Raw genomic sequence first — 26,625 nt, 5'->3', positions numbered from 1 at the left:
CCCCGATGGAGGACCTCTTCTCTGCCGCTTGATTGAAGACATCGCCGGATGGAAGACTTCTTCTTTGCCGCTTGGATGAAGACATCGCCGGATGGAAGACTTCTTCTCTGCCGCTTGATTGAAGACATCGCCCGGATCGGACGAAGAGTTCTGCCCGGCTGGGTGAAGACAAGGTAGGGAGATCTTCAGGGGGGTAGTGTTAGGTTTATTTAATGGGGGTTTGGGTTAGAGTAGGGGTATGTGGGTGGTGGGTTGTAATGTTGGGGGGTGGTATTGTGGGGGGTTTTTACAGGCAAAAGAGCTGATTTCTTTGGGGCATGCCCAGCAAAAGGCCCTTTTAAGGGCTGGTAAGGTAATAGAGCTGTTAACTTTTGTATTTTAGAATAGGGTAGGGACATTTTTTTATTTTGGGGGGGCTTTATTATTTTATTAGGGGGCTTAGAATAGGTGTAATTAGCTTAAAAATCTTGTAATCTTTTTTATTTTTTGTAATTTAGTGTTTGTTTTTTTTGTAATTTAGTTTAGTTTATTTAATTGTATTTTAGTTTAGATATTTGTAGTTTATTTAATTTATTGATAGTTTAGGTGTATTTGTAACATAGGTTAGGATTTATTTTACAGGTAAATTGGTAATTATTTTAACTAGGTAGCAATTAAATAGTTATTAACTATTTAATAGCTATTGTACCTAGTTAAAATAAATACCAAGTTACCTGTAAAGTAAATATAAACCCTAAAATAGCTACAATGTAATTACTAATTACATTGTAGCTATCTTAGGGTTTATTTTATAGGTAAGTATTTAGATTTAAATAGGAATATTTTAATTAATAATATTAATATTAATTAGATTTATTTTAATAAGAATTTAGTTAGGGATGTTAGAGTTAGATAGGGTTATTATACTTAATATATATATATATATATAATATAATAACTATATTAACTATATTAACCCTAATATAATTAGGGTTAATATAGTTAATATAGCTGGCGGCAGTGTAGGGGGATTAGATTAGGGGTTAATCTATTTAATATAGCTGGCGGCGGTATAGGGGGATTAGATTAGGGGTTAATCATATATTTAATATAGCTGGCGGTGGTGTAGGGGGATTAAATTAGGGGTTAATGTAATTAATATAGCTGGCGGCGGTGTAGGGGGATTAGATTAGGGGTTAATCTATTTAATATAGCTGGCGGCGGTATAGGGGGATTAGATTAGGGGTTAATGTATTTAATATAGCTGGCGACGGTATAGGGGGATGAAATTAGGGGTTAATGATTTAAATATAGCTGGGGACGGGGTAGGGGGATTAGATTAGTGGTTAATAATTTTAATATAGCTGGCGGTGGTGTAAGGGGCTCACATTAGGGGGTAGTTAATGTAGATGGCGGCAGGGTAAGAGCTCACATTAGGGGGTAATATAGATAATGTAGGTGGCGGCGGGGTCCGGGAGCGGCGGTTTAGGGGTTAATAACTTTATTAGGTGGCGGCGGGGTCCGGGAGCGGCGGTTTAGGGGTTAATACATTTTTTATTGTTAGGATAGTGAGGGGGGATAGCGGATAGAGGGTTAGACGTGTCGGGCTATGTTTGGGAGGCGTGTTAGACAGTACGGGAGATTTAATACTTTAGTCAGGTTTTGTAGGCGCCGGCAGTTTCTAAAGTGCCGTAAGTCACTGGCGACTCCAGAAATTTGTACTTATGCAGATTTCTGGACATCGCTGGTTTGTGAGACTTACGGCACTTTAGCATCTAACGGCGCCGTATATAGGATAGCTCGAGTTGCGAGCTGAAACTACGGGCGGCGGGGGTTCCTTCGCTTGCGCCGCAAACTACGATCTTTATCGGATCTCACCCCAAGTCTGAGACAACGCAAGGGCAAAGCATACTGAACAAAGGCCCTTTAAATAATAAGTGATGACATCACAATTCTGAGACTGCATCCTGTCTCACATGGATGATGTAAACCAGTCTGGCCATAAAAGGAAGTACAGGAAGTGAGCAGCATCTCCAAGAGAGGTGAGTAAAATGGCTGCCAGCAGCACATGGCAAACAAGTCAGGAAAAAACCCTGACAGTACCCTCCCCTCAACGACCCCTCCCCCACGGGAGGACAAAAGGCTTATTGGGGAAACAGGCATGGAAGGCACGGAGGAGGGCGGGAGTTTGAACATAAGAGGAGGGAACCCATGAACGCTCCTCTGGACCGTAGCCCCTCCAATGAACCAAATACTGTACACGGCCCCTGGACATACGAGAGTCAATAATGCTGCTGACCTCATACTCTTCATGGTTGTCAACAATGATAGGACAGGGACGAGGCAACACATTGGTAAACCGATTACAAACCAATGGTTTCAAGAGGGAGACATGAAAAACATTGGTGATGTGCATTGCAGGAGAAAGGTCAAGAGCATAGGCTACAGGATTGACCCGTTGGAGTATTCGAAAAGGACCAACATAACGGGGAGCCAGTTAATTGGAAGGCACACAAAGTATCAAGTTGCGGGAGGACAGCCAAACTCTCTCACCAACCTGGTAGGAAGGTGCAGGCAGATGCCTACGATCAACCTGGAACTTTTGGCGCTGCATAGAACGATGAAGGCAATCCTGAATCTGCACCCACGTGGAACGGAGTTGTCGGAGATGCTCCTCCAAAGCCGGAATACCCTGAGACTGAATGAATCGGGCAACAAGGATGGTTGAAACCCATAATTCGCCATGAACGGGGATAACTTGGAGGAAGCATTAAAGGATTACTTTCTGTTATAATTTTTAAGCTAAACAACTAACATATTAAAGTTAATAAACATTAATTAAAACCTACTGACCTATATTTTCTCCAAAACAAAGTTTCATAACGTTCTAAAAGTTATATCTTTTATTCGCCGATGATGTCACGTTATCCTGCCCACTATTTTCAGCACTGCGTGTTCAAAATACTTAAATCAATAACTTTGTGTTTAAAGCTCCATTTTGAAATCTAGGTATTGTAAGCGGATTGGTACAGAGCAAAGGATACCCACGGAGTGGGTTTGGAAAACAATTACATTTGCAGACAAGATTTCTGATATACGGTAGAGATATGTTAATGAAATGCTATTGATAAAAAGCGTATTTGGGGTAGTTAGTTAGTAACAGGCATAGAAAATATTTACTTATTGTGGCCCTTTAATAGCAGTATTACGAGCAAACTCTGCCCAAGGTAACAGTTCAGACCAATTATTGTGGTGATCTGAGACATAGCAACGGAGGAACTGTTCCAGAGCTTGATTAGACCGTTCCGCAGCCCCATTGGATTGAGGGTGATATGCCGAGGAGAAGGAGAGCTGGATCCCCATTTGAGCACAAAAGGAACGCCAAAATCTGGAGACAAACTGGCTACCCCAGTCCAACACTATCTCCCTGGGTAACCCATGTAAATGGAAGACCTCACAGGCAAAAATTGAAGCAAGCTCCTGAGCGGTAGGCAACTTCTTCAAGGGAATGTAATGTGACATTTTAGAAAAACGGTCAACCACCATAAGGATAACATTATTGTCATTGGAAACAGGGAGCTCGACAATGAAGTCCATGGAAAGATTTGTCCAAGGACGCTCACCATTAGCAATAGGTTGAAGAAGACCCACAGGAAGACGTTGAGGAGTCTTATTTTGTGCAAAAACTGAGCAGGAGGCAACATACGCAGCAACATCAGAATGAAGACCTGGCCACCAGAATTGTCGAGTGACAGACCAAATTATTTGGTTCTTGCCTGGGTGTCCTGCGGCTTTAGGATAGTGGTAAGTGTGCAAAAGTTTAGTTCGAAGATTCTCAGGAACAAAACACTTACCACTAGGTTTCTCAGGAGGTGCATTAGTTTGTGCAGCCAGGATCTCCTCCCCCAAGGGAGAAGGCAAATTAGTACGTATGGTAGCCAAAATATGGTCAGGAGGTATAACTGGAGTAGGTACAAACTCCTCCTTGGACAGAGGTGAAAATTGTCGAGAGAGGGCATCAGCCCTAACATTCTTACTACCAGGCAGGTAGGAGACCACATAATTAAACCGAGACAAAAATAGCGCCCATCTGGCCTGTCGGGGCGACAAACGTTTTGCTTCAGATAGATAAGTTAAATTCTTGTGGTCAGTAAGAATGAGCACTGGCACGCTAGTACCCTCGAGAAGATGCCTCCATTCCTTGAGTGCCAAAATTATGGCCAGTAATTCCCTGTCGCCAATTTCATAATTGCACTCCACTGGAGACAATTTCTTAGAGAAGAAACCACACGGATGCAAGGAACCATCAGGTGTAGGACGTTGAGACAAGAGAGCACCTACTCCAGTCTCAGACGCATCAACCTCAAGAACGAAAGGCAGGACAGGGTTAGGATGAGCCAGAACTGGAGCAGCAGCAAAGGCAGTCTTAAGACTATCAAAGGCCTTAATGGCAGTAGGTGACCAATGGAGTGGATAATTCTCTTTACGGGTCATGTCTGTGATAGGTTTGACCAAGGAAGAAAAGTTTTTAATAAACTTTCTATAGTAATTGGCGAACCCCAAAAAACGTTGAATAGACCGAAGACCAACTGGGCGAGGCCACTGCAGAATTGCAGATAACTTGTCAGGATCCATGGAGAACCCTGCAACGAAGATAACATAACCTAGGAAGGTTACTTGAGTCTGATGGAACTCACATTTCTCAAGTTTACAAAACAGGCCGTTCTCACGTAGGGGGGTAGTTATCAAGCCGTCAACCTCAAATACGCTGGAATTCCACAGCGTATTTGTGGCGAGGCTGATTCGCCTTAGTTATCAAAGGCTACAGACCGGCAAAAGTGGAATTTTGTGACGTAAACTTCGATCTGCCGGACTCAGTCCGACACAGATCGATTCTTACGTAACTACAGATGTTCCGCACACAAGTGCGGCACAATCTGACTACTTTTGCTAGTTATCAAAAAACTAGCAGGTGCGCTCGGCACTTTTCCCGCCCAGCGTACCTGGTTTTCAAACCGCCACCCTGGAGGCGGCGGATCCCATAGGAATCAATGGGAGTCTGACCATAGCGAAAGTACAAGTTCGCTGCTGCCAGACATCCCATTGATTCCTATGGGAGATGTCTGCACCTAACACCCTAACATGTACCCCGAGTCTAAACACCACTAATCGACCGCCACCTACGTTATCCTTATGTACCCCTAATCTGCTGCCCCTAACACCGCCGACCCCTATATTATATTTATTAACCCCTAACCTGCCCCCCACAACGTTGCCGCCAGCTACCTACAATAATTAACCCCTAATCTGCCGTCCGCACGCCGCCGTCACCTACATTATAGCTATGTACCCCTAATCTGCCCCCTCAACGTCCCCACCACCTGCCTACACTTATTAACCCCTAATCTGCCGAGCGGATCGCACCGCTACTATAATAAAGTTATTAACCCCTAATCCGCCTCACTAACCCTATAATAAATAGTATTAACCCCTAATCTGCCCTCCCTAACATCGCCGACACCTAACTTCAAACATTAACCCCTAATCTGCCGACTGGAGCTCACCGCTATTCTAATAAATGTATTAACCCCTAAAGCTAAGTCTAACCCTAACACTAACACCCCCCTAAGTTAAATATAATTTAAATCTAACGAAATTAATTAACTCTTATTAAATAAATTATTCCTATTTAAAGCTAAATACTTACCTGTAAAATAAATCCTAATATAGCTACAATATAAATTATAATTATATTATAGCTATTTTTGGATTTATATTTATTTTACAGGTAACTTTGTATTTATTTTAACCAGGTACAATAGCTATTAAATAGTTAAGAACTATTTAATAGCTAAAATAGTTAAAATAATTACAAAATTACCTGTAAAATAAATCCTAACCTAAGTTACAATTAAACCTAACACTACACTATCAATAAATTAATTAAATAAAATACCTACAATTACCTACAATTAAACCTAACACTACACTATCAATACATTAATTAAATACAATATCTACAAATAAATACAATGAAATTAACTAACTAAAGTACAAAAAATATTAGAACAATTTTAAACTAATTACACCTACTCTAAGCCCCCTAATAAAATAACAAAGACCCCCAAAATAAAAAAATGCCCTACCCTAGTCTAAATTACTAAAGTTCAAAGCTCTTTTACCTTACCAGCCCTGAACAGGGCCCTTTGCGGGGCATGCCCCAAGAAATTCAGCTCTTTTGCCTGTAAAATAACACATACAATACCCCCCCCCCCCCAACATTACAACCCACCACCCACATACCCCTAATCTAACCCAAACCCCCCTTAAATAAACCTAACACTAAGCCCCTGAAGATCTTCCTACCTTGTCTTCACCTCACCGGGTATCACACCGATCCGTCCTGGCTCCGATATCTTCATCCAACCCAAGAGGGGGCTAGACATCCATCATCCGACGGCTGAAGAAGTCCAGAAGAGGGTCCAAAGTCTTCATCCTATCCGGGAAGAAGAGTAGATCCGGACCGGCAACCATCTTCTTCCAAGCGGCATCTTCTATCTTCATCCGATGAGGACCGGCTCCATCTTGAAGACCTCCATCGCGGATCCATCCTTCTTCTCCGACGACTTCCCGATGAATGACGGTTCCTTTAAGCCAATCAGAATATTCCTACTTTAATTCCGATTGGCTGATAGAATCCTATCAGCCAATCGGAATTCGAGGGACGCCATCTTGGATGACGTCATTTAAAGGAACCGTCATTCGTCGTCTAGTCGTCGGTTGAAGAGGATGTTCCGCGTCGGCTTGGAAGAAGATGGTTCCGCTCCGCTCCAGAAGAAAGAAGATTGAAGATGCGGCTTGATAGAAGACTTCATCCAGATGATGGACTTCCGACTTCAGCCTGAGGATGGATTTCTTCAGTCGCCGCTTGGATCCAGACTTCAGCCCGAGGATGAACGTCGCTCTTCAGCCCCCCGCTTGGGCTTGGATCAACACTTCCGAGGCTTGGATCAAGACTTCCGAGGACGGATCGGTGAACCTGGTATGGTGAAGATAAGGTAGGAAGATCTTCAGGGGCTTAGTGTTAGGTTTATTTAAAGGGGGTTTGGGTTAGATTAGGGGTATGTGGGTGGTGGGTTGTAATGTTGGGGGGGGGTATTGTATGTTTTTTTTTTACAGGCAAAAGAGCTTAATTCTTTGGGGCATGCCCCGCAAAGGGCCCTGTTCAGGGCTGGTAAGGTAAAAGAGCTTTGAACTTTAGTAATTTAGAATAGGGTAGGGCATGTTTTTATTTTGGGGAGCTTTGTTATTTTATTAGGGGGCTTAGAGTAGGTGTAATTAGTTTAAAATTGTTGTAATATGTTTGTAAATATTTTTTTATTTTTTGTACTTTAGTTAGTTTATTTCATTGTATTTATTTGTAGATATTGTATTTAAATAATTTATTGATAGTGTAGTGTTAGGTTTAATTGTAGGTATTTTATTTAATTAATTTATTGATAGTCTAGTGTTAGGTTTAATTTTAACTTAGGTTAGGATTTATTTTACAGGTAATTTGTAATTATTTTAACTATTTTAGCTATTAAATAGTTCTTAACTATTTAATAGCTATTGTACCTGGTTAAAATAAATACAAAGTTACCTGTAAAATAAATATAAATCCTAAAATAGCTATAATATAATTATAATTTATATTGTAGCTATATTAGGATTTATTTTACAGGTAAGTATTTAGCTTTAAATAGGAATAATTTATTTAATAAGAGTTAATTAATTTCGTTAGATTTAAATTATATTTAACTTAGGGGGGTGTTAGTGTTAGGGTTAGACTTAACTTTAGGGGTTAATACATTTATTAGAATAGCGGTGAGCTCCAGTCGGCAGATTAGGGGTTAATACTATTTATTATAGGGTTAGTGAGGCGGATTAGGGGTTAATAACTTTATTATAATAGCGGTGCGGTCCGGTCAGCAGATTAGGGGTTAATAAGTGTAGGCAGGTGGAGGCGACATTGTGGGGGGCAGATTAGGGGTTAATAAATATAATATAGGGGTCGGCGGTGTTAGGGGCAGCAGATTAGGGGTACATAGGGATAATGTAAGTAGCGGCGGTTTACGGAGCGGCAGATTAGGGGTTAATAATAATATGCAGGGGTCAGCGATAGCGGGGGTGGTTAGGGGTTAATAAGTGTAAGGTTAGGGGTGTTTAGACTCGGGGTACATGTTAGAGTGTTAGGTGCAGACGTAGGAAGTGTTTCCCCATAGCAAACAATGGGGCTGCGTTAGGAGCTGAATGCGGCTTTTTTGCAGGTGTTAGGTTTTTTTTCAGCTCAAACAGCCCCATTGTTTCCTATGGGGGAATCATGCACGAGCACGTTTTTGAGGCTGGCCATGTCCGTAAGCAACTCTGGTATCGAGAGTTGCAGTTGCGTTGAATATGCTCTACGCTCCTTTTTTGGAGCCTAACGCAGCCATTCTGTGGACTCTCAATACCAGAGTTATTTTAAAGGTGCGGCCAGAAAAAAGCCAGCGTTAGATACGCGGGTCGTTACCGACAAAACTCTAAATCTAGCCGTAAGATAGCTACAATATAATTAATAATTACATTGTAGCTATCTTAGGATTTATATTTATTTTACAGGTAACTTTGTATTTATTTTAGCTAGTTAGAATAGTTATTAAATAGTTATTAACTATTTAATAACTACCTAGCTAAAAGAAATACAAAATTACCTGTAAAATAAATCCTAACCTAAGTTACAATTAAACCTAACACTACACTATCATTACATTAATTAAATAAATTAACTACAAATAACTACAATTAAATACAATTACATAAACTAACTAAAGTACAAAAAATAAAAAAAGCTAAGTTACAAAAAATAAAAAAAATAAGTTACAAACATTTAAAAAAATATTACAACAATTTTAAGCTACTTACACCTAATCTAAGCCCCCTAATAAAATAACAAATCCCCCCAAAATAAAAAAATGCCCTACCCTATTCTACATTAAAAAAGTTCAAAGCTCTTTTACCTTACCAGCCCTTAAAAGGGCCTTTTGTGGGGCATGCCCCAAAGAATTTAGCTCTTTTGCCTGTAAAAGAAAAATACAACCCCCCAACATTAAAACCCACCACCCACATACCCCTAATCTAACCCAAACCCCCCTTAAAATAACCTAACACTAATCCCCTGAAGATCATCCTACCTTGAGTCGTCTTCACTCAACCTAGCAGCGATGGAACCGAAGAGGACATCCGGAGCGGCAGAAATGATCATCCAAGGGGCGCTGAAGAAATCTTCCATCCAATGAAGTGATCCTCCAAGCGGCGCTGAAGAAATCTTCCATCCGGGCGATGTCATCTTCCAAGAGGCGCTGAAGAAGTCTTCTATCCAGGCGAGGTCATCTTTCAAGCCGGGTCTTGAATCTTCATCCCGCCGACGCGGAACATCCTTCTTTCCCGACGGACTACCGATGAATGAAGGCTCCTTTAAGGGACGTCATCCAAGATGGCGTCCCTTCAATTCCGATTGGCTGATAGGATTCTATCATCCAATCGGAATTAAGGTAGGAAAAATCTGATTGGCTGATTGAATCAGCCAATCAGATTCAAGTTCAATCCGATTGGCTGATCCAATCAGCCAATCAGATTGAGCTCGCATTCTATTGGCTGATCGGAACAGCCAATAGAATGCAAGCTCAATCTGATTGGCTGATTGGATCAGCCAATCGGATTGAACTTGAATCTGATTGGCTGATTTAATCAGCCAATCAGATTTTTCCTACCTTAATTCGATTGGCTGATAGAATCCTATCAGCCAATCGGAATTGAAGGGACGCCATCTTGGATGACATCCCTTAAAGGAGCCTTCATTCGTCGGTAGTCCGTCGGGAAAGAAGGATGTTCCGCATCGGCGGAATGAAGATTCAAGACCCGGCTTGAAAGATGACCTCGCCCGGATAGAAGACTTCTTCAGCGCCTCTTGGAAGATGACATCGCCCGGATGGAAGTTTTCTTCAGCGCCGCTTGGAGGATCACTTCATCGGATGGAAGATTTCTTCAGCGCCCCTTGGATGATCATTTCTGCCGCTCCGGATGTCCTCTTCGGTTCCATCGCTGCTCGGTTGAGTGAAGACGACTCAAGGTAGGATGATCTTCAGGGGATTAGTGTTAGGTTATTTTAAGGGGGTTTGGGTTAGATTTGGGGTATGTGAGTGGTGGGTTTTAATGTTGGGGGGGTTGTATTTTTCTTTTACAGGCAAAAGAGCTGAATTCTTTGGGGCATGCCCCTACAAAAGGCCCTTTTAAGGGCTGGTAAGGTAAAAGAGCTTTGAACTTTTTTAGTGTAGAATAGGGTAGGGCATTTTTTTATTTTGGGGGGGGGTTGTTATTTTATTAGGGGGCTTAGATTAGGTGCTTTTTTATTTTTTGTACTTTAGTTAGTTTATGTAATTGTATTTAATTGTAGTTATTTGTAGTTAATTTATTTAATTAATATAATGATAGTGTAGTGTTAGGTGTAGTGTTAGGTTTAATTGTAACTTAGGTTAGGATTTATTTTACAGGTAATTTTGTATTTCTTTTAGCTAGGTAGTTATTAAATAACTATTTAATAACTATTCTAACTAGCTAAAATAAATACAAAGTTACCTGTAAAATAAATATAAATCCTAAGATAGCTACAATGTAATTATTAATTATATTGTAGCTATCTTAGGGTTTATTTTACAGGTAAGTATTTATTTTAAATAGGAATAATTTATTAACGTATAGTGTAGTGTTAGGTGTAATTGTAACTTAGGTTAGTTTTTAGTTTACAGGTAAATTTCTCTTTATTTTAGCTAGGTAAGCTATTAAATAGTTAACTATTTAATAGCTATTGTACCTAGTTAAAATAAATTGAAAGGTACCTGTAAAATAAAAATAAATCCTAAGATAGCTACAATATAATTATTATTTATATTGTAGCTATATTAGGGTTTATTTTAAAGGTAAGTATTTAGTTTTAAATAGGATTAACTTAGTTAGGAGAAATATTATTTAGATTTATTTAATTAATATTTAAGTTAGGGGGGTGTTAGGGTTAGTGTTAGACTTAGGTTTAGGGGTTAATAATTTTATTACAGTGGCGGCGGTGTAGTGGGGGGCAGGATAAGGGTTAATAAATTTATTATAGGTGGCGACGGTGTAGGGGGGGCAGGATAGGGGTTAATAAATTTATTATAGGTAGCGACGGTGTAGGGGGGCAGGATAGGGGTTAATAAATTTAATATAGGTTGCGGCGGGTTCAGGGAGCGGCGGTTTAGGGGTTAAACTATTTATTTATTTGCGGCGAGGTGCGGGATCAGCAGGATAGGGGTTAATAACTTTATTATAGAGGGCGACGGTATAGGGGGGGCAGGATAGTGGTTACTAGGTATAATGTAGGTGGCGGCGGTGTCCGGGAGCGGCGGTTTAGGGGTTAATACATTTATTATAAGACTTGCGGCGGGGTCTAGGAGCGGCGGTTTAGGGGTTAGTAACTTTATTTAGTTGCGGGGGGCTCCGGGGGCGCCGGTATAGGGGGTAGAACAGTGTAGTTTAGTGTGAGTGCTTAGTGACAGGCTAGCAAGAAAGCTGTCAAACAGCCGAAGAGCAGCGAGATTGGATGTGTGATAACTCTCACAGTCCGCTGCTCATCGCCCCGTACTTGGTGCGCTGCTTTTTGACAGCTTTACTTGATAACTTAGGCGAATTTTTTCAGGTCCGCGGCGGCGATGTGAGGCGAGCTTAGGCGGGCGTATTGGGCCGGCGAAGGCAGGAAAGTTGAAACGTTGATAACTACCCCGCCTTAGTCTCTGAAGAACCCGTGTAACATCAGAACGATGAGCCTCAAGTGTGGGTGAGTGTATGAGGATGTCGTCTAAGTACACCACAACACACTGTTGCAACATATCTCGTAGGACATCATTAATAAATTCCTGGAAAACAGCAGGAGCATTACATAGGCCAAAGAGCATTACAAGATACTCATAATGCCCGCTCCTGGTGTTAAATGCTGTTTTCCATTCGTGGCCCTCCTTGATCCTAACGAGATTTACGCTCCTCTCAAATCAAGCTTAGTAAAGACCATAGCTCCCTTGAGGCGGTCAAAGAGTTCCATAATGAGCGGAATAGGGTAAGCATTCTTAATGATAACACGATTAATACCCCTATAATCGATGCATGGTCTTAACTCGCCACCCTTTTTCTTCACAAAGAAGAAGCCAGCCCCTGCAGGAGAGCAGGATTTGCGGATGATTCCCCGCGACAGAGCATCGGAAACATACTCCTCCATAGCACAATTATCTGCAACAGACAGAGGGTAAACCCGGCCCCGAGGAGGAATGGCTCCGGGTTGCAGGTCTATGGCACAATTGTGAGGAGGCAACGTACCGGCACGCACCTTGTCAAAAATGTCTAGGAACTCTCGGTACTCCTTTGGCAATTGAGATACTGAAGAAGTGCACAAGACTTTAACTGGTTTCTAAAGACAAGTGCAAATACATTGCGGAGACCACGACAAAATTTCGGACCTGCGCCAGTCGACACTGGGATTGTGCTTTTGGAGCCAGATATAACCCAGAACAACCGGAAAATGCGGAGAGTTTATCACCTGGAACTATAGGGTTTCAAAATGGAGAGCCCCAACAGCCATGGACAACGGAGCGGTTTCATGAGTAACGAGTGCGGGCTGAAGGGGCCTGCCATCAATGGCCTCAATAGCAAGCAGAACGGACCGAGGCAAAACAGGAATGGAGTGCTTCAATACAAAAGCACTGTCAATGAAATAGCCTGCAGCACCGGAGTCAACAAGAGCCTGGGTGACTATGGAGGAGTCCACCCAGGAAAGGACAACCGTGACCAAAGGTTTCTCCTTTAGCGGTTCTGGGGACAAGGATAAACCACCTAAGGTCTGCCCCCGACAGGACCTTAGGTGTGAGCGTTTCCCGGCTGTGTAGGACAAGACTTCAAAAGGTGGCCCTGTAACCCACAATAGAGGCAGAGCCCCTCCCTCCCCCTAAAGGCCCTCTCCGCCGTGGAGAGATGTGTGAATCCCAACTGCATCGGCTCAGCATTTCCTGGTGACTCGGAACCAGGAGGCATGGGAGGAGAGGGAGGCATGGGTGGGAACGAACACGTAGGAGACAACGGTACAGGAGGCTTCCGCAAGCGCTCCTTGAAAGAAGGCCTCTCACTTAGTCTGATGTCAATTAGGATAAAAAAAGACACCAATGCCTCGAGATCTTCTGGCAGCAACTTCGTCTTTAATCACATCAGAGAGCCCATGAAAGAAGGCGGCAACAAGGGCTTCATTGTTCCAGCCTACCTCTGCTGCAAGCGTACGAAACTCAATGGCATACTGAGCAACAGATCTTGTACCTTACTGAATGGACATGAGTCGTTTAGCAGCAGAGGAGGAGCAAGCTGGAACATCAAATAACCTTCGAAAGGAGGCCACAAATTCAGGGTAATTTGAAATCACAGGTTTATTAGTCTCCCACAAGGGATTAGCCCAGGCAAGAGCTGTGTCAGAGAGTAACGAGATGAGAAATACCACCTTAGCTCTGTCAGAGGGAAACGCCTGAGGTAACATCTCAAAGTAAATGCCCACCTGGTTCAAAAACCCTCTGCACTGATTAGGATCGCCTCCATATCGTTGAGGTAGAGGTGCAGAACCGGACAAGCTCCTGGTAGGACTAGGTGCATCAGTGGAGCAGCCATAACTTGCAGGAAAATTTGGTCCAATCGTGCAGTGCGAGTCAGCAGGGTTTGCAGGGCTAGTGCAAATTGATCCAAGCGGTGATCCTGTTCATCCATCCTGGAAATTATGGCAGGTAAAGGTGGATTATTAGCACCATCAGGATTCATGGCCCTTGCGTAATGTCAGGGTGCCAGGAATCAGACTGAGACGAGAAGGGCAAAAATAATCACACCTTTATTAATAGCAAAAAATAATAAAAAGTCCACAAGTGTAATAACAAGCCAGGAGTCAAAACTAGAGCTGGTAGTCAGACAAGCCAAGTCAGGAGCCAAAGCGAGTAGTCAGACGAGCCGGAATCAGGAACAAGGAGAACAGCAGAGTCAGGAACAAGCCAGGGATCAGGAGGGACGTCAGACAGCCAGGTAATACACAGGAGCTCTCACAAACAGGTCTGAGACAACGCAAGGGCAAAGCATACTGAACAAAGGCCCTTTAAATAATAAATGATGACATCACAATTCTGAGACTGCATCCTGTCTCACACGGATGATGTAAACCAGTCTGGCCATAAAAGGAAGTACAGGAAGTGAGCAGCATCTCCCAGAATGCACCAAAGTCAGCAAGAGAGGTGAGTAAAATGGCTGCCAGCAGCACATGGCAAAAAAGTCAGGAAAAAACCCTGACAATGAGTAGCTTTTGTTATTGATGTGAGTAGCTGTTTTTTTATGTGAGTAGCTATTGCTGTGAGTAGCTGTTGCTATTCATGTGAGTAGCTGTTGCTATTGCTGTGAGTAGCTGTTGTTAGTGCTGTGAGTAGCTGTTGTTAGTGCTGTGAGTAGCTGTTGTTAGTGCTGTGAGTAGCTGTTGCTAGTGCTGTGAGTAGCTGTTGCTATTGATGTGAGTAGCTGTTGCTATTGATGTGAGTAGCTGTTGTTATTGATGTGAGTAGCTGTTGTTATTGCTGTGAATAGCTGTTGTTATTGCTGTGAGTAGCTGTTGCTATTGCTGTGAGTAGCTGTTGCTATTGCTGTGAGTAGCTGTTGCTATTGATGTGCGTAGCTGTTGCTATTGATGTGCGTAGCTGTTGCTATTGATGTGCGTAGCTGTTGCTATTCATGTGAGTAGTTGTTGCTGTTGCTGTGAGTAGCTGTTGTTAGTGCTGTGAGTAGCTGTTGTTAGTGATGTGAGTAGCTGTTTTTATTGATGTGAGTAGCTATTGCTGTGGGTAGCTGTTGCTATTCATGTGAGTAACTGTTGCTATTGCTGTGAGTAGCTGTTAGTGCTGTGAGTAGCTGTTAGTGCTGTGAGTAGCTGTTGCTATTGATGTGAGTAGCTGTTGCTATTGCTGTGAGTAGTTATTGCTGTGAGTAGCTGTTGTATTGATGTGAGTAGCTGTTGCTATTGCTGTGAGTAGCTGTTGCTGTGAATAGCTTGCTATTGCTGTGAGTAGCTGTTGTTAGTGATGTGAGTAGCTGTTGCTATTGCTGTGAGTAGCTTTTGCTGTGAGTAGCTTTTGCTATTGATGTGAGTAGCTGTTGCTATTGCTGTGAGTAGCTGTTGCTGTGAGTAGCTGTTGCTATTGATGTGAGTAGCTGTTGCTATTGCTGTGAGTAGCTGTTGTTAGTGCTGTGAGTAGCTATTGCTGTGAGTAGCTGTTGCTATGAGTAGCTGTTGCTATTGATGTGAGTAGCTGTTGCTATTGATGTGAGTAGCTGTTGTTAGGGATGTGAGTAGCTGTTGCTATTGCTGTGAGTAGCTGTTGCTATTGATGTGAGTAACTGTTGCTATTGCTGTGAGTAGCTGTTGTTAGTGCTGTGAGTAGCTATTGCTATGAGTAGCTGTTGTTAGTGATGTGAGTAGCTGTTGCTATTGCTGTGAGTAGCTGTTGCTATTGATGTGAGTAGCTGTTGCTATTGATGTGAGTAGCTGTTGTTAGTGATGTGAGTAGCTGTTGCTATTGCTGTGAGTAGCTGTTGCTATTGATGTGAGTAGCTGTTGCTATTGCTGTGAGTAGCTGTTGTTGGTGCTGTGAGTAGCTATTGCTGTGAGTAGCTGTTGTTAGTGCTGTGAGTAGCTGTTGCTAATAATGTGAGTAGCTGTTGCTATTGATGTGAGTAACTGTTGCTATTGCTGTGAGTAGCTGTTGTTAGTGCTGTGAGTAGCTATTGCTGTGAGTAGTTGTTGTTAGTGCTGTGAGTAGCTGTTGCTAATAATGTGAGTAGCTGTTGCTATTGATGTGAGTAACTGTTGCTATTGCTGTGAGTAGCTGTTGTTAGTGCTGTGAGTAGCTATTGCTGTGAGTAGCTGTTGTTATTGCTGTGAGTAGCTGTTGTTATTGCTGTGAGTAGCTGTTGTTATTGCTGTGAGTAGCTGTTGCTATTACTATGAGTAGCTGTTGCTATTGCTATGAGTAGCTGTTGCTATTGCTATGAGTAGCTGTTGTTATTGCTGTGAGTAGCTGTTGCTATTGCTATGAGTAGTTGTTGCTATTGCTATGAGTAGCTGTTGCTATTGCTATGAGTAGCTGTTGCTATTGCTATGAGTAGCTGTTGTTATTGCTGTGAGTAGCTGTTGCTATTGCTATGAGTAGCTGTTGTTATTGCTGTGAGTAGCTGTTGTTATTGCTGTGAGTAGCTGTTGTTATTGCTATGAGTAGCTGTTGCTATTGCTGTGAGTAGCTGTTGCTATTGCTGTAAGTAGCTCTTGTTATTGCTATAAGTAGCTGTTGCTATTGCTATGAGTAGCTGTTGCTATTGCTATGAGTAGCTGTTGTTATTGCTGTGAGTAGCTGTTGCTATTGCTATGAGTAGCTGTTGCTATTGCTATGAGTAGCTGTTGTTATTGCTGTGAGTAGCTGTTGCTATTGCTATAAGTAGCTGTTGCTATTGCTATGAGTAGCTGTTGCTATTGCTATGAGTAGCTGTTGTTATTGCTGTGAGTAGCTGTTGCTATTACTATGAGTAGCTGTTGTTATTGCTGTGAGTAGCTGTTGCTATTGCTATGAGTAGCTGTTGCTATTGCTATGAGTAGCTGTTGCTATTGCTATGAGTAGCTGTTGTTATTGCTGTGAGTAGCTGTTGCTATTGCTATGAGTAGCTGTTGTTATTGCTGTGAGTAGCTGTTGTTATTGCTATGAGTAGCTGTTGCTATTGCTGTGAGTAGCTGTTGCTATTGCTGTAAGTAGCTCTTGTTATTGCTATAAGTAGCTGTTGCTATTGCTATGAGTAGCTGTTGCCATTGCTATGAGTAGCTGTTGCTGTATTTTCTGAGAGTGCCTATACAATCCTTGTGCATTTGGTTCATGTTGGGGTACCTTCTCATCACTCATCTGCATTGGTATACGGCAGTTTTTTCTGCATTGCAAATTAAAAAGAAGTATAACGCTACTTACTCTTTTATCTACAGGACCTAGTTAAAGGGACATTAAACCCAGGATGCAGATAGAGCATTTTAAACAGCTTTCCAATGTACTTCTACTATCAAATTTTCTTTCTTCTCTTCATATCTTTTGTTGAAAAGCATAGCGGTAAGCTCAGGAGTCTGCACGTTTCTGGAACACTATAGCAGGTTTGCAAGAATGTTATCCATATGCAAGAGCACTAGATAGCAGCACTATTTCCTACCATATAGTGCTCAAGACACCTATAAAGGTATCTCTTCAACAAAAGAATACCATGAGAACAAAGCAAACTTCATAATGAATGTAAATTGGTAAAAAAAAAATGTTTAAATATGTGGATCCCTTTAAAATTCAGACTGAAGCCAGGATCAGCTGTGTGATCAGTAATATATGGGCACTATAAATATATAAATATAGGTAGGCAGCACAGATGATTAGCTGTGCAATCAGTAATATATGGGCACTATAAATATATAAATATAGGTAGGCAGCACAGATCAGCTGTGTGATCAGTAATATATGGGCACTATAAATATATAAATATAGGTAGGCAGCACAGAAGATCAGCTGTGCAATCAGTAATATATGGGCACTATAAATGTATAAATATAGGTAGGCAGCACAGATCAGCTTTGTGATCAGTAATATATGGGCACTATAAATATATAAATATAGGTAGGGAACACAGAAGATCAGCTGTGCAATCAATAATATATGTGCACTATAAATATATAAATATAGGTAGGCAGCACAGATCAGCTGTGCAATCAGTAATATATGTGCACTATAAATATATAAATATAGGTAGGCAGCACAGATCAGCTGTGCAATCAGTAATATATGGGCACTATGAATATATAAATATAGGTAGGCAGCGCAGATCAGCTGTGCAATCAGTAATATATGGGCACTATAAATATATAAATATAGGTAGGCAGCACAGATCAGCTGTGTGATCAGTAATATATGGGCACTATAAATATATAAATATAGGTAGGGAACACAGAAGATCAGCTGTGCAATCAATAATATATGGGCACTATAAATATATAAATATAGGTAGGCAGCACAGAAGATCAGCTGTGCAATCAGTAATATATGGGCACTATAAATATATAAATATAGGTAGGCAGGACAGAAGATCAGCTGTGCAATCAGTAATATATGGGCACTATAAATATATAAATATAGGTAGGCAGCACAGATCAGCTGTGCAATCAGTAATATATGGGCACTATAAATATATAAATATAGGTAGGCAGCACAGATCAGCTGTGCAATCAGTAATATATGGGCACTATAAATATATAAATATAGATAGGCAGCACAGAAGATCAGCTGTGCAATCAGTAATATATGGGCACTATAAAAATATAAATATAGGTAGGCAGCACAGATCAGCTGTGCAATCAGTAATATATGGACACTATAAATATATAAATATAGATAGGCAGCACAGAAGATCAGCTGTGCAATCAGTAATATATGGGCACTATAAATATATAAATATAGGTAGGCAGCACAGAAGATCTGCTGTGCAATCAGTAATATATGGGCACTATAAATATATAAATATAGGTAGGCAGCACAGAAGATCAGCTGTGCAATCAGTAATATATGAGCACTATAAATATATAAATATAGGTAGGCAGCACAGAAGATCAGCTGTGCAATCAGTAATATATGGGCACTATAAATATATAAATATAGGTAGGCATTACAGAAGATCAGCTGTGCAATCAGTAATATATGGGCACTATAAATATATAAATATAGGTAGGCAGCACAGATCAGCTGTGCAATCAGTAATATATGGGCACTATGAATATATAAATATAGGTAGGCAGCACAGAAGATCAGCTGTGCAATCAGTAATATATGGGCACTATAAAAATATAAATATAGGTAGGCAGCACAGATCAGCTGTGCAATCAGTAATATATGGGCACTATAAATATATAAATATAGGTAGGCAGCACAGATGAGCTGTGCAATCAGTAATATATGGGCACTATAAATATATAAATATAGGTAGGCAGCACATAAGATCAGATGTGCAATCAGTAATATATAGGCACTATAAATGTATAAATATAGGTAGGCAGCACAGATCAGCTGTGCAATCAGTAATATATAGGCACTATAAATATATAAATATAGGTAGGCAGCACAGATCAGCTGTGCAATCAGTAATATATAGGCACTATAAATGTATAAATATAGGTAGGCAGCACAGATCAGCTGTGCAATCAGTAATATATGGGCACTATAAATATATAAATATAGGTAGGCAGGACAGAAGATCAGCTGTGCAATCAGTAATATATAGGCACTATAAATATATAAATATAGGTAGGCAGGACAGAAGATCAGCTGTGCAATCAGTAATATATGGGCACTATAAATATATAAATATAGGTAGGCAGCACAGATCAGCTGTGCAATCAGTAATGTATGGGCACTATAAATATATAAATATAGGTAGGCAGCACAGAATATCAGCTGTGTAATCAGTAATATATGTGCACTATAAATATATAAATATAGGTAGGCAGCACAGAAGATCAGCTATGCAATCAGTAATATATGGGCACTATAAATATATAAATATAGGTAGGCAGCACAGATCAGCTGTGCAATCAGTAATATATGGGCACTATAAATATATAAATATAGGTAGGCAGCACAGAAGATCAGCTGTGCAATCAGTAATATATGGGCACTATAAATATATAAATATAGGTAGGCAGCACAGAAGATCAGCTGTGCAATCAGTAATATATGGGCACTATAAATATATAAATATAGGTAGGCAGCGCAGAAGATCAGCTGTGCAATCAGTAATATATGGGCACCACAAATATATAAATATAGGTAGGCAGCGCAGATCAGCTGTGTAATCAGTAATATATGTGCACTATAAATATATAAATATAGGTAGGCATGCCAGAAGATCAGCTGTGCAATCAGTAACATATAGGCATCATAAATATATAAATATAGTTAGGCAGCACATAAGATCCGATGTGCAATCAGTAATATATGGGCACTATAAATATATAAATATAGGTAGGCAGCGCAGAAGATCAGCTGTGCAATCAGTAATATATGGGCACCACAAATATATAAATATAGGTAGGCAGCACAGATCAGCTGTGCAATCAGTAATATATGGGCACTATAAATATATAAATATAGGTAGGCAGCACAGATCAGCTGTGCAATCAGTAATATATGGGCACTATAAATATATAAATATAGATAGGCAGCACATAAGATCAGCTGTGCAATCAGTAATATATAGGCACTATAAATGTATAAATATAGGTAGGCAGCACAGATCAGCTGTGCAATCAGTAATATATAGGCACTATAAATATATAAATATAGGTAGGCAGCACAGATCAGCTGTGCAATCAGTAATATATAGGCACTATAAATGTATAAATATAGGTAGGCAGCGCAGATCAGCTGTGCAATCAGTAATATATAGGCACTATAAATATATAAATATAGGTAGGCAGCACAGATCAGCTGTGCAATCAGTAATGTATGGGCACTATAAATATATAAATATAGGTAGGCAGCACAGAAGATCAGCTGTGTAATCAGTAATATATGTGCACTATAAATATATAAATATAGGTAGGCAGCACAGAAGATCAGCAATGCAATCAGTAATATATGGGCACTATAAATATATAAATATAGGTAGGCAGCACAGATCAGCTGTGTTATCAGTAATATATGTGCACTATAAATATATAAATATAGGTAGGCAGCACAGATCAGCTGTGCAATCAGTAATATATGGGCACCATAAATATATAAATATAGGTAGGCAGCACAGAAGATCAGCTGTGCAATCAGTAATATATGGGCACTATAAATATATAAATATAGGTAGGCAGCACAGAAGATCAGCTGTGCAATCAGTAATATATGGGCACTATAAATATATAAATATAGGAAGGCAGCGCAGAAGATCAGCTGTGCAATCAGTAATATATGGGCACCATAAATATATAAATATAGGTAGGCAGCACAGATCAGCTGTGTAATCAGTAATATATGTGCACTATAAATATATAAATATAGGTAGGCAGTACAGAAGATCAGCTGTGCAATCAGTAATATATGGGCATCATAAATATATAAATATAGTTAGGCAGCACATAAGATCCGATGTGCAATCAGTAATATATGGGCACTATAAATATATAAATATAGGTAGGCAGCACATAAGATCAGATGTGCAATCAGTAATATATGGGCACTATAAATATATAAATATAGGTAGGCAGCACAGAGGATCAGCTGTGCAATCAGTAATATATGGGCACTATATATATATAAATATAGGTAGGCAGGACAGAAGATCAGCTGTGCAATCAGTAATATATGGGCACTATAAATATATAAATATAGGTAGGCAGGACAGAAGATCAGCTGTGCAATCAGTAATATATGGGCACCACAAATATATAAATATAGGTAGGCAGCGCAGATCAGCTGTGTAATCAGTAATATATGTGCACTATAAATATATAAATATAGGTAGGCATGCCAGAAGATCAGCTGTGCAATCAGTAACATATAGGCATCATAAATATATAAATATAGTTAGGCAGCACATAAGATCCGATGTGCAATCAGTAATATATGGGCACTATAAAAATATAAATATAGGTAGGCAGCACAGATCAGCTGTGCAATCAGTAATATATGGGCACTATAAATATATAAATATAGGTAGGCAGCACAGATCAGCTGTGCAATCAGTAATATATAGGCACTATAAATGTATAAATATAGGTAGGCAGCACAGATCAGCTGTGCAATCAGTAATATATAGGCACTATAAATATATAAATATAGGTAGGCAGCACAGATCAGCTGTGCAATCAGTAATATATAGGCACTATAAATGTATAAATATAGGTAGGCAGCACAGATCAGCTGTGCAATCAGTAATATATGGGCACTATAAATATATAAATATAGGAAGGCAGCGCAGAAGATCAGCTGTGCAATCAGTAATATATGGGCACCATAAATATATAAATATAGGTAGGCAGCACAGATCAGCTGTGTAATCAGTAATATATGTGCACTATAAATATATAAATATAGGTAGGCAGTACAGAAGATCAGCTGTGCAATCAGTAATATATAGGCATCATAAATATATAAATATAGTTAGGCAGCACATAAGATCCGATGTGCAATCAGTAATATATGGGCACTATAAATATATAAATATAGGTAGGCAGCACATAAGATCAGATGTGCAATCAGTAATATATGGGCACTATAAATATATAAATATAGGTAGGCAGCACAGAGGATCAGCTGTGCAATCAGTAATATATGGGCACTATATATATATAAATATAGGTAGGCAGGACAGAAGATCAGCTGTGCAATCAGTAATATATGGGCACTATAAATATATAAATATAGGTAGGCAGGACAGAAGATCAGCTGTGCAATCAGTAATATATGGGCACTATAAATATATAAATATAGGTAGGCAGCACAGATCAGCTGTGCAATCAGTAATATATGGGCACTATAAATATATAAATATAGGTAGGCAGCACAGATCAGCTGTGCAATCAGTAATATATGGGCACTATAAATATATTAATATAGGTAGGCAGCGCAGATCAGCTGTGCAATCAGTAATATATGGGCACTATAAATATATAAATATAGGTAGGGAGCACAGATCAGATGTGCAATCAGTAATATATGGACACTATAAATATATAAATATAGGTAGGCAGCACAGATCAGCTGTGCAATCAGTAATATATGGGCACTATAAATGTATAAATATAGGTAGGGAGCACAGAAGATCACCTGTGCAATCAGTAATATATGGGCACTATAAATATATAAATATAGGTAGGGAGCACAGATTAGCTGTGCAATCAGTAATATATGGGCACTATAAATATATAATGATAGGTAGGCAGCATAGATCAGCTGTGCAATCAGTATTATATGGGCACTATAAATATATAAATATAGGTAGGCAGCGCAGAAGATCAGCTGTGCAATCAGTAATATACGGGCACTATAAATATATAAATATAGGTAGGCAGCACAGAAGATCAGCTGTGCAATCAGTAATATACGGGCACTATAAATATATAAATATAGGTAGGCAGCACAGAAGATCAGCTGTGCAATCAGTAATATACGGGCACTATAAATATATAAGTATAGGTAGGGAACACAGAAGATCAGATGTGCAATCAGTAATTAATGGGCACTATAAAAATATAAATATAGGTAGGCAGCACAGATCAGCTGTGCAATCAGTAATATATGGGCACTATAAATATATAAATATAGGTAGGGAGCACAGAAGATCAGATGTGCAATCAGTAATATATGGGCACTATAAATATATAAATATAGGTAGGGAGCACAGATCAGCTGTGCAATCAGTAATATATGGGCACTATAAATATATAAATATAGGTAGGCAGCACAGATCAGCTGTGCAATCAGTAATATATGGGCACTATAAATATATAAATATAGGTAGGGAGCACAGAAGATCAGCTGTGCAATCAGTAATGTATGGGCACTATAAATATATAAATATAGGTAGGCAGCACAGATCAGCTGTGCAATCAGTAATATATGGGCACTATAAATATATAAATATAGGTAGGGAGCACAGAAGATCAGATGTGCAATCAGTAATATATGGGCAAAATAAATATATAAATATAGGTAGGCAGCACAGATCAGCTGTGCAATCAGTATTATATGGGCACTATAAATATATAAATATAGGTAGGCAGCACAGAAGATCAGCTGTGCAATCAGTAATATATGGGCACTATAAATATAGGTAGGCAGCACAGAAGATCAGCTGTGCAATCAGTAATATACGGGCACTATAAATATATAAATATAGGTAGGCAGCACAGAAGATCAGCTGTGTGATCAGTAATATACGGGCACTATAAATATATAAGTATAGGTAGGGAACACAGAAGATCAGATGTGCAATCAGTAATTAATGGGCACTATAAAAATATAAATATAGGTAGGCAGCACAGATCAGCTGTGCAATCAGTAATATATGGGCACTATAAATGTATAAATATAGGTAGGCAGCACAGATCAGCTGTGCAATCAGTAATATATGGGCACTATATATATATAAATATAGGTAGGCAGCACAGAAGATCAGCTGTGCAATCAGTAATATATGGGCACTATAAATATATAAATATAGGTAGGCATTACAGAAGATCAGCTGTGCAATCAGTAATATATGGGCACTATAAATATAGGTAGGCAGCACAGAAGATCAGCTGTGCAATCAGTAATATATGGGCACTATAAATATAGGTAGGCAGCACAGAAGATCAGCTGTGTGATCAGTAATATATGGGCACTATAAATATATAAATATAGGTAGGCAGCACAGAAGATGAGCTGTGCAATCAGTAATATATAGGCACTATAAATATATAAATATATAGGTACACAATGGTGAGAATGGTGCAGAGACTACTAACACACTAATATAAAGCTATAAAGCAGCCACACGCAGGATGAGCCTATAGTATGTGACAACTGAGATAGAGAAGATCCCTAACGTAGCTATTTGCTAGTAAGCTGCGGTGACATAGCAGAGTGTATCTGAGTAACAGCTGTCAGCAGCCATCCTGGGCTTGCTCTACTGGGTAATATCATGTCCCCTCTGCTATGTACAGTATGTACATTCACAGGAACATTGTGCTCTGCAGTTTCTGCCCATTCTGGCACCCATGTGGCTAATGAAGAATTAGAACCTATGGGATCTATTCATTAAGAGGTGAAGTGCAGGTGACTTGCAGGTGAAGTGTAGGCAGCAGCATTAACAATGCCCTGTGCAGGGCTAACTCTGCTCTTCTTGCAGGAGATGCTCCCTGGGTGTGGCCCTTGATAACGCAGTTAATGAGAGATTTAAAACCATCTATAATCACCTGGAATTCATCTCTATGTGCATAGAGCACTATGTGTTCAAATAATATAAAGTGGCATAAATGTATTTCCTTATTGCACTATTGTTTGCATGTAACTCTCTGTTTCCAGGGCTGCATTGCATTTACTGGGAGCTAGTTGAACACATTGGTTGAGCCAATGACAAGAGGCATACTTGTATAGCCACCAATCAACAGCTAGATCTCAATAGTGCATTACTGCTCCTAATGCTACCTAGGTATGCTGATACCAATATAACAAAGCAAATGAGATCATAAGTAAATTAACAAGTGTCTTAAAATGACATGTTCTTTCCAAACTGGGAAAGTTCCATTCTCACTTCCCTGTCAGTCTAAAAACTTAAAGGGATAGGAAATTTTCTTTTGTGATACAGACAGAGAATACAATCTTAAACAAGTTTGCCATTTGCTTCGTTACCATGATATTCTGTGTTGAAGAGATACCTAGGTAGGCATCTAGAGCACTAAATGGCAGGATATTGTGCTGCCACTTAGTGTTCTTGAAAATCGATAACGTTCTTGCAAAACTGCTGCAGACAGGTGCACACTCCTGAGCTTTTGTCCCTGCTCTTTAACAAAAGATACCAAGAGAACAAAGAAAAAGATAAAAGAAATAAATTAAATGTTGTTTAAAATTGCTGCTCTGATTCACAAGATACATTTTTTTAGGTTTCATGTCCCTTTTGGTGCTGACCTCGCAGGCCTATAATCTGCATAATCCCTTTGTTTTACGCAACACACTATACAAACTTCCGTCTTAAAAGTGCAGCTACGGAGCTTTTTCAGGATTTGTTGTTGATCCCAGATCCTTAAATACCTGTGCGGTGTGTAAAGGTGCCTTTTAGCCTAATCCCCTGATCTGTAACGGATCAGGTACGGAACTGCGTCACGGTCTTTTTCTGGAACATTTATTAGAAACCTACAGCAGCTCATCTAGACACAGAGAGGTCATCTGGTCAGTACTGATGGCAATGATCTGAGCTTGCTATTGTCTGAACAAGCAGGGGCAGGGGAGATTTCTGAGCCTTGACAATTCCTTTGCTCTCAGACATTTCTAGTGGATTGGGGCAGCTTTAGTAAAGATAAGTTAAACTTGCTAGATTGTCTTTAACTGCCCATGTTTAACCTCTTAGCTGCCAGAGAGACAGCGAGTTGCAGCGCTCTCTACCAATAAAAGATAATGCAAACTGTCTCACTGTGAAGCACATAAAACGTGTTACAGAGTATAAACAGCAAGTTATTAAAGGGACACTGAACCCAAATTTTTTCTTTCGTGATTCAGATAGAGCATGACATTTTAAGCAACTTTCTAATTTACTCCTATTATCAAATTTTATTCAATCTCTTGGTATCTTTATTTGAAATGCAAGAATGTAAGTTTAGATGCCGGCCCATTTTTGGTGATCAACCTGGGTTGTCCCTGCTGATTGGTGGATAAATTCATCCACCAATAAAAAAGTGCTGTCCAGAGTTCTGAATAAAAAAAACGCTTAGATGCCTTC

Source organism: Bombina bombina, chromosome 3 (assembly GCF_027579735.1).
Source record: "Bombina bombina isolate aBomBom1 chromosome 3, aBomBom1.pri, whole genome shotgun sequence".
NCBI lineage: Eukaryota > Metazoa > Chordata > Amphibia > Anura > Bombinatoridae > Bombina > Bombina bombina.
Note: the sequence above shows the minus strand (reverse complement) of the source record.